Raw genomic sequence first — 10,949 nt, forward strand, 5'->3', positions numbered from 1 at the left:
CTTTATTTTTGAGTAATTTGACATTCAAAATACCCTAGGGAAAATAAATTAAATTCACTTATGGTTTGAAATTTAGGTTCTCAATTTTCTAGATGATTAAGGGAAGGTAAAAACCTATCTCTATTCCTTAAATACTAGAGGAAATGGCTCACCTCAGCAAGGGTTAATGAAGAAAATACCAAATAAGAAATCTTAGCACAAAAATATACATCTTGTAGAATATAATAACAAGACAAAGAAAATAAACTAGATATATTCACCATGCAATATCCAAGATCAACCATAAGAATCCATGAAAAGGGATCGCATCATATCACATCATCTAGCAAATAAATTCACTCAGCAATGCCTCCATTATACACTAGAGGGAAAGATCACTCATAAACAATGTAATAATCCAAGTTTGACAATGATCGAATGGAAAATCACTCCCCATATTTTTAGGAGGGTATCCAAGTTGATTTCCCAAAAATTAAACGTGAAACCATTAATATTAATTAAAATCCATGAAACAAGATTGATAGGTCACATGGAAACTCCCAAAGATAAAAATAAATAAGTGGAATAACTTTAAATTAAACTTCATTTGTCCTGACTGTGAGAGTTTAATCTCCTCCAAAGATGATGTCATCATCCAAACGGCCTGTCTCACGATGAAAAGGTAGAAGGACTATTTTAAGTGATGTATAATATGCACCAACTCCTTGGTATTCACTCAATGAGGTGGCACATAATAAATATATCTCTCAAAACCCCATGTGATTCTTCAAAAATACTCACCTCATCACCAAATGAGGAACTAGGATGACATGATCAAAGTAGGCATCATGTGCTCAATGTAAAGGGTGTTTTATCCCCTCTAAAGCGGTCTAGAGTAACAAAAAACATTAGTCCCAATCAATTGAAGTTCATCATACATAAATAACTTAACATTCTATCCTTAGGGCATCTAGAGATAATAGCCATGCACCATATTTCAAGTTAGAATCCTAGGACCAAAGCTGGATTTATTTAGTATTGGAGCAGAAGGAAGGTCACATCATCGATGCATAATCCATATTACTTACAATGATATTCTAAAGGTATTCAACATGCTCCAACAAGTTCCATGTATCATCATGGAACGTGGACATACACACTTTACAAAATGTTGGAGAAGCATCAGTTACCTGAAATGGATCCTAAGTGCACATGCAACAATAATTTAACACATACTCAAGGAATAAAGTGAGATCAATGTCATGATTACAACAACCATATAATTAAGGTAACCATATTAAATGTTGAATCCAATCCACAAAATATCATCCTCAAAGTTCATACTAGCTTATGATTGTGAATAAGTTACCACACTTAGTTATGCAAGGGTTATGATATGGATTTCTTATATGCTTCCAACTCTAATCACAGAAATAGTTGTTAGGCCAACCCTTTCAAATGAATGCATTATGCCTTAGGGTTTACATCATGATAGGTTTCATAGTATTATTCCAAGTTATGGAAATCATTATCCATGGCCTCCTTGGTAAAAAAAATGCATAGTTGCTTAAGTTAACTCACCCCACCTTTGTTTTTTCAAGCCCCATAATTTTTCTTTTTCTTTCCTTCTCACTTACAACTTATCTATTGATTTAGAAATTTATAATGACTACATCATCATAATTTGATTATGAGAAATTTAGTCCTTTAAAGATATTTCATTTTAATTTGATAGGAATGATATGAATGGATAATCTTGGGGATAAGGGGCTATATATATGGGGGTAGAAATGAATCTATACTTCGATTTTTCCCTTTTTGAAATCCTTTCCATTAATTTTCATTTTAAAATTCTTCTTATTCTTTCCTTTTTATCAAAACTACATGAACCTCTGGAATATCAAACCCTTTCTCATATGAGAAATCCAACATAGGAATAGTATGAATGAGTTAGAATAGTTAATTGAAATATGGGATATATGATATCAAAATCTCATCACAAGTTTTAAGTATGAATAACATGGATAAATACCATGATTAGAACCTCTTGTATGTGCCCGTCATAGAAAGTGAAAGAAACATCCTAAGAGACATCTCACTAGACTATGGACACATAATAAAAATGAAGGCCACGATGAATGTGAACAAATAGATAACAAAAATAAGTGTAATCCATTTTAAACTTGTGATTCATAATAGAATTTCCTAAGAATTTTATATGAAAGCAATTGAATGACATAATGGTTAATGTGCCTCACAATAAATAACTAGCCTCCATTGAATTAGTAGGCTATATTGGTGAATGCACTAAGAGGATCATGGATGCAAGCCACATAAGCATGGATATCTATGGATCTTAATATGGATAGCTAGAACATGGGTGAATTTTGTTCTGCTAGGGTTACTAATGTTTATGGATTGGTAAATGTGATAATGACCAAACCATTTTAAGGGATAAACCACTAAAACAATGGGAAGAAAAATCAGCTCAAAATATCCAATTGAGATTTTAGAACTACATCCCATAGTGATTACTCAAGAATAATCTTGAAATATCATAAAATATGTAGGATCTATAATATTCGAAATTTTAATTTCTTATATGGCCTCAAACACATTGATAAATTTATGTGAATTGTTTAGGTTTACTATTTTATCAAGACTCTCAAAAGAAACCTATATGAAACCAGAGTATGTTCTAACATGTGATCTGATCTGGATAGTATAATTATATTATATTTATAGGAAAACATATTTTTTGGAAAAATAATTTCTCATAAGAACATAACCATTCTTCTATTTTATACACATAGATGCCTTTCCAACGATACATGAATTACTTCATTGAGATTTTGTATGCAAAATTTATGCCAATTGGAATTTGACCTTTGTCTTTTCACCACCATAATTTGAGAGGATGCCACTTTAACCCCCATAACTCATGGAAGAGGGGCTATCCACATGATTATGTTAAATAAGGCTCTAGAAGAGTCCATATTATAATTATGGTTAAGAGTCAATGATGTCAAACCTAATGACTAGTAGGCTATCAAGTCGTCACTCATATAACTGTGCCACTAGGAGGAAAAATGGTTCCATGCTTTTAGAGTTATTGTAGAAATTTCTGTTTTCCCACCCCGGCTTTCAGTTTCTCCTTATTTCTCCCATATAGTTAAATGCCCTTTCCCATAACCATACATTTAACAAGCTGGAAAAAAATAAATTTGCTGAAAACGAAAATTCTGGAAATTTTACAGAATGTTGGAAATTGCAGAAATAAAAATCAGCAGTAATAAACAGCGATTAAAACACATTTAAACACTGAGATTTTTGGTCAATGTGACCCTGGAAAAACCCCCTACAACTCTTGGGGAAAACAAGTTTGAGAGCTCTTCTTTATTTATGAAAATTTCCTTTTACAATGAGAAATTTTCAGCAAAAAATCAGCAAACAAATTTACAACTTATCTCTTTTCTCATGCTTCAGAGCAAACTAGAAATTACAGCAAACATGACAACAATAAATTTTGTGCGGTCTCCTTGATTTTCGTGCCCACTTTCAACATTAAATGTTGTTGTATGGCCCTTGTTTTGCATGAAAAAAAACCAGCAAACTCCTCCTCGATTTTTGTGCAAACCTCTCCTCAAAAATCGTGCCAAAATTTTCCTTTCACTGTGTGTTGAATCAGCTGTACAAATCTGCTCAACTGCTGCCTTGGAATGTGTGCCAAGCTGCTATCTCCTTCTCCTCCCTGCTCAGAAATCTCTCTTGCTCTCTTTCTCTCCTTCTCCCAATCTGCTCATGAAAGAATTGAATCGAATGTGATCTTTTCCTCATTTTCCTCCCTTAATATAACTCCAAGTGACTTTTGGGTGATCCAAGTGACTTTTGGGTGATCTCTAAATCCAATGGCTGAAATAGATTTAGATCAATGGCTGAGATTAAATGCTCATTTAAATCTCAATTTTTATTTTTTAATTCACCCCTCTTTAATAAGGACCCACTTAGTCATTTATTTCCAAAGTCACTTTTCCTTTCTAATTTTTCATTGACTTTATAAAAGTCACTTTAAAATTAGACTTAGTAACTTTATCACTTAAAGTCACTTTTAAATTAGATTTAACTTTATAAAATTATAAAGTCACTTTAGGAGAAAAATTAAATTCTTTTGGACACTTTTCCCTAGGCCAAAGATCAAAGACTAAGGGAACCACCTGTCCTCTGGTACCAAATTTCAACACTCCCTCTTACCGAGGAAGGTGTTCCTCACCACACCCATCTTGTCTCTGAAGTAGACATGCTTGCCCCGTGGTAAGGCTTTGGTAAGGATATCTGCAACCTCCTCATCAGTGGAAATATACTCAAGCTTCACAACTCCCTTCTGAACATAGTCTCTGATGAAATGATATCTGATCTCGATATGCTTTTACCTGTCATGAAATACTGGATTCTCCGTGAGTTTAATGCAACTCTGATTATCACAGTCAATCACTGAAGGTCTCAACGGCTGACCAAATAAGCCAAACAACATCTTTTGAAGCCAGATAGCCTCACAACTAGCTAGACTGGCTGCCATATACTCTGCTTCCGCTGAACTCAGTGCTACTGACTGCTGCTTCTGGCTGAACCATGACACTACTGCTGAACCCAACCCAAAACAACACCCTGAAGTGCTCCTCCTATCAGAAGCACAACCTGCCCAATCAGAATCAATGTATCCTGTCAATATCACTCCATCTCCCTGCCTGCAGTCCAGACCATAATCCATTGTCCCCTGCAAGTACCGCAAAATGTGTTTTGCAACCACCCAGTGAACCTTCCTAGGCTCACACATAAACTGACTCATCATGTTGACTACAAAACAGATATCTGGTCTAGTGTTGACCAAATACATCAAGGAACCAATCAGCTGCCTGTACAATGTGGGATCCACCAACTCGGAATCCGAAGCATGAAGCTTCTTCCAGTTGGTGATCATCAGTGTCGACATGGGTCTACAATCCTCCATGTCGAATCTACTAAGGATGTCCACAATATACTTCCTCTGCCCCAGGAAGAAATGCCCCTCCTCCTGCCACACCTCCAAACCCAAAAAGTAATGCATCAAGCCGATGTCCTTCATCTCAAACTCCGTCGCAAGATCTCTCTTGCAGTGCTCTATGAGTCTCTCTGCACCTGTAATGATCAAGTCATCCACATAGATCACCAGAATGAGAGGCTCCTCACCAATCACAATAAAGCAAAGTTTCGGATCTGCCTCACTCTTTGTGAAACCCATCCCCTGCAAATATGTATCTATCCTGGAGTACCAAGCTCTGGGAGCTTGCTTTAGGCCATAAAGGGCCTTCTTCAGTTTGCACACATGGGACTCCTTCCCATGCACCTCAAAGCCCTACGGCTGCTCAATGTACACCTCCTCCTGTATGAAGCCATTGAGAAATGCGGTCTTCACATCCATCTGGTGGATCTTCCAACCCATCTCTGTTGTTATCGATATAATGGAGCGGATCGAAGTATATCGAGCCACGGGAGCGAAGGTCTCCTCATAATCAACTCCCTCTACCTCGGAGAACCCTCTAGCCACAAACCTCGCTTTGAATTTCTCAATGCTGCCATCTGCAGCATGCTTTACCTTGTAAAGCCATCTGGAAGTAACCACGGATTTTCCCTCAGGCCTCGGCACCACCTCCCAAAAATCATTCTTCATGATAGAAGAATACTCCTCCTGCATGGCCTCTCTCCAGACCTGCTGGCTAGCTGCCTCCTCATAGCTAGAAGGCTTAGAGTCAAGGATGCTGGTAACCATCGCCATATAGCTACAAAACCACTCAGGTGGTCTACTCTCTCTGACCGGCCTCTTCGGCTCAGCAACAGATCTGGCATCTCTCAAGGTGTCCTGAAGCCACTTGGGCTTTCTCTTCCCTAAGCATGCTTCTCCCATAGGAGAATGAAAATCCTCCTCCTCATCACCATTAGTAGCCTGAACTCCCGAATGTCTGTTTGTTGTCCTCCTGCCTGCACTTGAACCTGTAGAAGCTGAGGCACCGTGTGAACTGTCCATCAATGGACTCCCTAGTGAAATGCTCTGTGAACTGCTCTGCATGGTGCCCGGAGCACCACCCCTTTGGCTTGGCGAGCCACTGCTCATTGACGGACCTGACATCCTCATAGATGTACCTCTGGATCCCTGCCCACTGGATCCCTGCGACTGACTCAACTGCTGGTGAGGGTCTGGCTGATCTAGATACTCTAACTCCCGTGACCTCCTAAAGGCACTGTCCTCCTCGAACTTCACATCCCGTCTGACAACAACTCTCCTCTGTGCAGGAATGTAAATCCGAAAGGCCTTTGAGGTCTCACTGTAGCCCACAAAGATATCATTCTCTTCGGTGGGCTCTAGTTTGGTCCTCTTCTCCTTGGGTATATAGGAGTATGTAATGCATCCAAAGATATGAAGATGACCAATATCAGGCTTCTTCCCAGAGAAAGCCTCCTCCGGAGTCATGTGCCCCAAGACACGATGCGGACTCCGGTTCTGCAAGTAAACAGCTGTGTTGCAGGCCTCTGCCCACAAGAACAATGACAACCCCTGATCATGTAACATGGCTTTGGCAGCCCCTATGATGGATCTTTTCTTCCTCTCCGCAACCCCGTTCTCCTGGGGGTTGTAAGGAACAGTGAACTCCCTCCTAATGCCTACCTTCGCACAATAGTCAACAAACTCTCCAAGGGTGTACTCTCCTCCATTGTCTGACCTCAAGGACTTGATCTTTCGACCTGTCTGAGTCTCCACAAGAGCTCTGAACTCCTGAAACCGCTTGAAGACCTCACTCTTGGTCTTCAAAAAATAAATCCAGGTCCTCCTGGAGTGATCATCAATGAATAAAACATAGTACTCATATCCACTCAAGGAAACATGAGACATCCGACCGCTCACATCAGAATGAATCAAATCAAGTATCCCCGTTGCTCTGCTATCACTGCTGGGAAAAGGGGATTTGACAAATTTGCCCATCACACAACCTCTGCAAGTACCAAAGTGATCAGTACTGAAATCTGGCACACCTGCAGTGATCTCCAGCAATGTCCTCAAGGCTCCATGATAAATATGTCCCATCCTGCGGTGCCAAATCTTACACAACTCAGAACTGCTAGCTCTGCTGTCGGTACTACTGCTTAATGCCAAAAGGGGCTGGAATGTAAACTTGTACACCTTTGCATGGCGTACACCTATCACTCTAGCTGAATCAGCTAGAGTGCCCCTGGGATACATCAACACCTGTCCTCCCCTGAACAGTACCTCATATCCTCTGTCCTCCAAAGCTGAGATGGATATGAGGTTCTTCCTCATCCCTGGCACATAAAAAACCTCTGACACCTTCAAGGGAGGTTTGAACTCCCTCTGAAATGTCATTGTCCCCACCCCGACTGCTCTAACAACTCTGTCATCACCGAGTACTACCTCAATATCAGTGCCACTCTCTGAAAGCTCTGAGAAGTACTCACGGACTCCTGTCATATGACGTGAAGCCCCACTGTCCACATACTAGATACCTGAAGATGCTCCGCTAATCGAGGGAAAAGCATGCTCCCTCTGAACCTGTGTGCCAGGTGATCCTACACTAGAGGACTCACACGTAGTGAATGCAAACTCTCGGTCAAAACGACCAGTGAAGTCCTCAATCTCTGCTGAAGCTGCCACATCCTCGTTCTTCCCCTTCTTCTTCTTCTCCGGACACACAACTGCATAGTGTCCCATCTTTTGACAATTCCAACACTTCACCTTGGAATAGTCCTTCTGTGTGTTCCCCTGTTTACCTTTACCTTTGCCTTTGCCCCCACCACTGCTTGTGGAAGCTTGCTTCTTCCCTTTGCCTTTCTTGCCTCCTGCCACCAGTGCTACATCCTCATCTTGCTCAACTGGCTTGGCTGCCCCAAGCTGACCTTTCCTGATCTCTCTCTGAATGCAATCATCCCAAAACCTCTCCCATGTGGGAAGGGTCTCACGTGCACAAACCCCATCAGCAAAGTTCAACCATGAACGGGGGAGGCCATTCACTGTAATCCACACCAACATAATGGGTGGAATGGCCTCTCCAATCGATGCCAACTCATCTCTCACATTAGTAATCTTTATGAGATATCCAGCTGCACTATCATTACCCATCTTAATGTTCTTCAGCTTCTCCTTCAGGACCATCTTCCGGTTCTCATTGGTACTCTGGTAGAGATTGGACAATGCTGTCCACATCTCATGGGCATTGCTCTTTCCTCTCACATGAGGAATGCAATGGTCTTTGATTCCATCTAGAATCAGCCTCTTACCCTTGTTGTTCTTTTTATTATAAGTTGTCGACTGAGTAGCATCAGTAGGCACAACAACAGGGTTCTGTGTGGTATGCACCATGATATCCCAGACTTCTACCTCCTCAAAGATACTCTGCATTCTCTCCTTCCAAACGCTGTAATTTATATGCCCATCCAGCCTATCCTCCACCCTCAATCCCAATGACATCTTGCTGTCCTAAAACTGAAAAATAGCACTGCTGTAGTAAAGATAAAACTGTTGTTTATGAAAAAATCACCTTGTTGGAATTTTCTGAGTGAAAAATCAGCAACTGTAATTTTTCCTTTTGTTGTCCCAAACTGCCCTTCAGCACTCAAGCTCTGATACCATGTAGAAATTTCTGTTTTCCCACCTCGGTTTTCAGTTTCTTCTTATTTCTCCCATATAATTAAATGCCCTTTCCCATAACCATACATTTAACAAGCTAAAAAAAATAAATTTGCTGAAAACACAAATTCTGGAAATTTTACAGAATGCTGGAAATTGCAGAAATAAAAATCAGCAGTAATAAATAGCCACTAAAACACATTTAAACACTGAGATTTTTGGTCAATGTGACCCTGGAAAAACCCCCTACAACTCTTGGGGAAAACCAGTTTGAGAGCTTTTCTTTATTTTTGAAAATTGCCTTTTACAGTGAGAAATTTTCAGCAAAAAATCAGCATGCAAATTTACAACTTATCTCTTTTCCCATGCTTCACAGCAAACTGGAAATTACAGCAAACAGGACAGCAATAAATGCTGTATGGTCTCCTCGATTTTTGTGACCACTTTCAGCATTAAATGTTGTTGTATGGCCCTTGTTTTACGTGCAGAAAAACCAATAAACTGCTCCTCGATTTTTGTGCAAACCTCTCCTCGAAAATCGTGCCAAAATCTGCCTTTCACTGTGTACTGAATCAACTGTACAACTCTGCTCAACTGTTGCCTTGGAATGTGTGCCAAGCTGCTGTCTCCTTCTCCTCCCTGCTCAGAAATCTCTCTTGCTCTCTTGCTCTCCTTCTCCCAATCTGCTCATGAAAGAATTGAATCGAATGTGATCTTTTCCTCATTTTCCTCCCTTAATATAACTCCAAGTGACTTTTGGGTGATCCAAGTGACTTTTGGGTGATCTCTAAATCCAATGGCTGAAATAGATTTAGATCAATGGCTGATATTAAATGCTCATTTAAATCTCACTTTTTATTTTTTAATTCACCCCACTTTAATTTTTCATTGACTTTATAAAAGTCACTTTAAAATTAGACTTAGTAACTTTATCACTTAAAGTCACTTTTAAATTAGATTTAACTTTATAAAATTACAAAGTCACTTTAGGAGAAAAATTAAATTCTTTTGGACACTTTTCCCTAGGCCAAAGATCAAAGCCTAAGGGAACCACCTGTCCTCTGGTACCAAATTTCAACAGTTATTTTGTTCTATAGATGAGAGAAACATCTATGTGTTATAGTGGATAGAGAACACAAAGTGATTTATGTGTTGTAGTAGCCCATGGGTTGTAGGCCACACTTATTTATACTCACATCGATTTTGTATTTAGAGGAAAAGAGCAGAGCAACCTCACCTTCCATCTAGGTTTTCTCCCAAAAGGTTTTCCCAAGTTGTATCTTGTGTACCGTCATGTTTTGTGAGTTTTATTTCATTATTCTCTAGTTTATACATAAATTTTAATTTACATTGATATAAAATAAACTTGAATCTAGGAATCCAGAAATCTAAAGAGGAGTAAACCTTGTTATTGAATATTTTTTGGATATTTTAAGCATAAGTTTATTATATCTATTGTGAAAAACTATATACTCAAGAATATCTGCAACAACACATGGATCAAGATAATTTATATAGTGCTCAGAATGCATTTCTAAAGTCATTTCATCTGAAGCCAATGGAGCCAAAAGAGAGAATATTTGCAACAAAATATAGAGTATGTATAAGAGGTGTAGTGGATGAAAGGAAAGAAGGATTTAAAGTGGAAGATACACCCTAGGTACTGATGTCATAGATTAGTTTAGTTACAATCACAAAAACATGGTGAGTAGAAACTTTAAAATCACAATTAGCACATTAAATGATAGTAATATGATTACTATCTTTGCTTACTGTAATAGAAATACATGTAAATATAATTTTCAGGAAAAGAAAGTTATGCACAAAATTAATTGAGTATAGAGTGATATATCAAGCAAGAATTAGAGAATTACGTTATTGATATGACCTTTTTTGGAACAAGTGTATATATTATGAGAAACACTTTATGTTAATGGTTGACACTCCATTATCATCGACAAAATTTTCATCGATAGGTAAGAGTGTGGGACTTTGATAAATAGGGATAAATACTAAAGGATAACACTTAACATTCCTTCATAGTGGGTCAAAGTGACCTTAGTAATATTATAATAGTATAATATGAATATTTTTAAGGGAAATGGATTAAATTTTTTGAAATAAATATTGAGTTAAAGAGAATAAATTTAAAGTATAATTTCATCTTAATAATTAATGACATATTAAATAATATCAAAACCATTTTACCATTCTCTTTGAGATTGGAAACTAGACCAACAACAAAAGTTAATTTGATTTTCCCTAAATTTCCATGTGTTAACCAAATACATAAGGA

The sequence above is a fragment of the Pinus tabuliformis genome, chromosome 9, assembly GCF_031772625.1.
Source record: "Pinus tabuliformis cultivar Carrire ecotype Pingquan chromosome 9, CPIR1, whole genome shotgun sequence".
NCBI classification, from domain to species: domain Eukaryota; kingdom Viridiplantae; phylum Streptophyta; class Pinopsida; order Pinales; family Pinaceae; genus Pinus; species Pinus tabuliformis.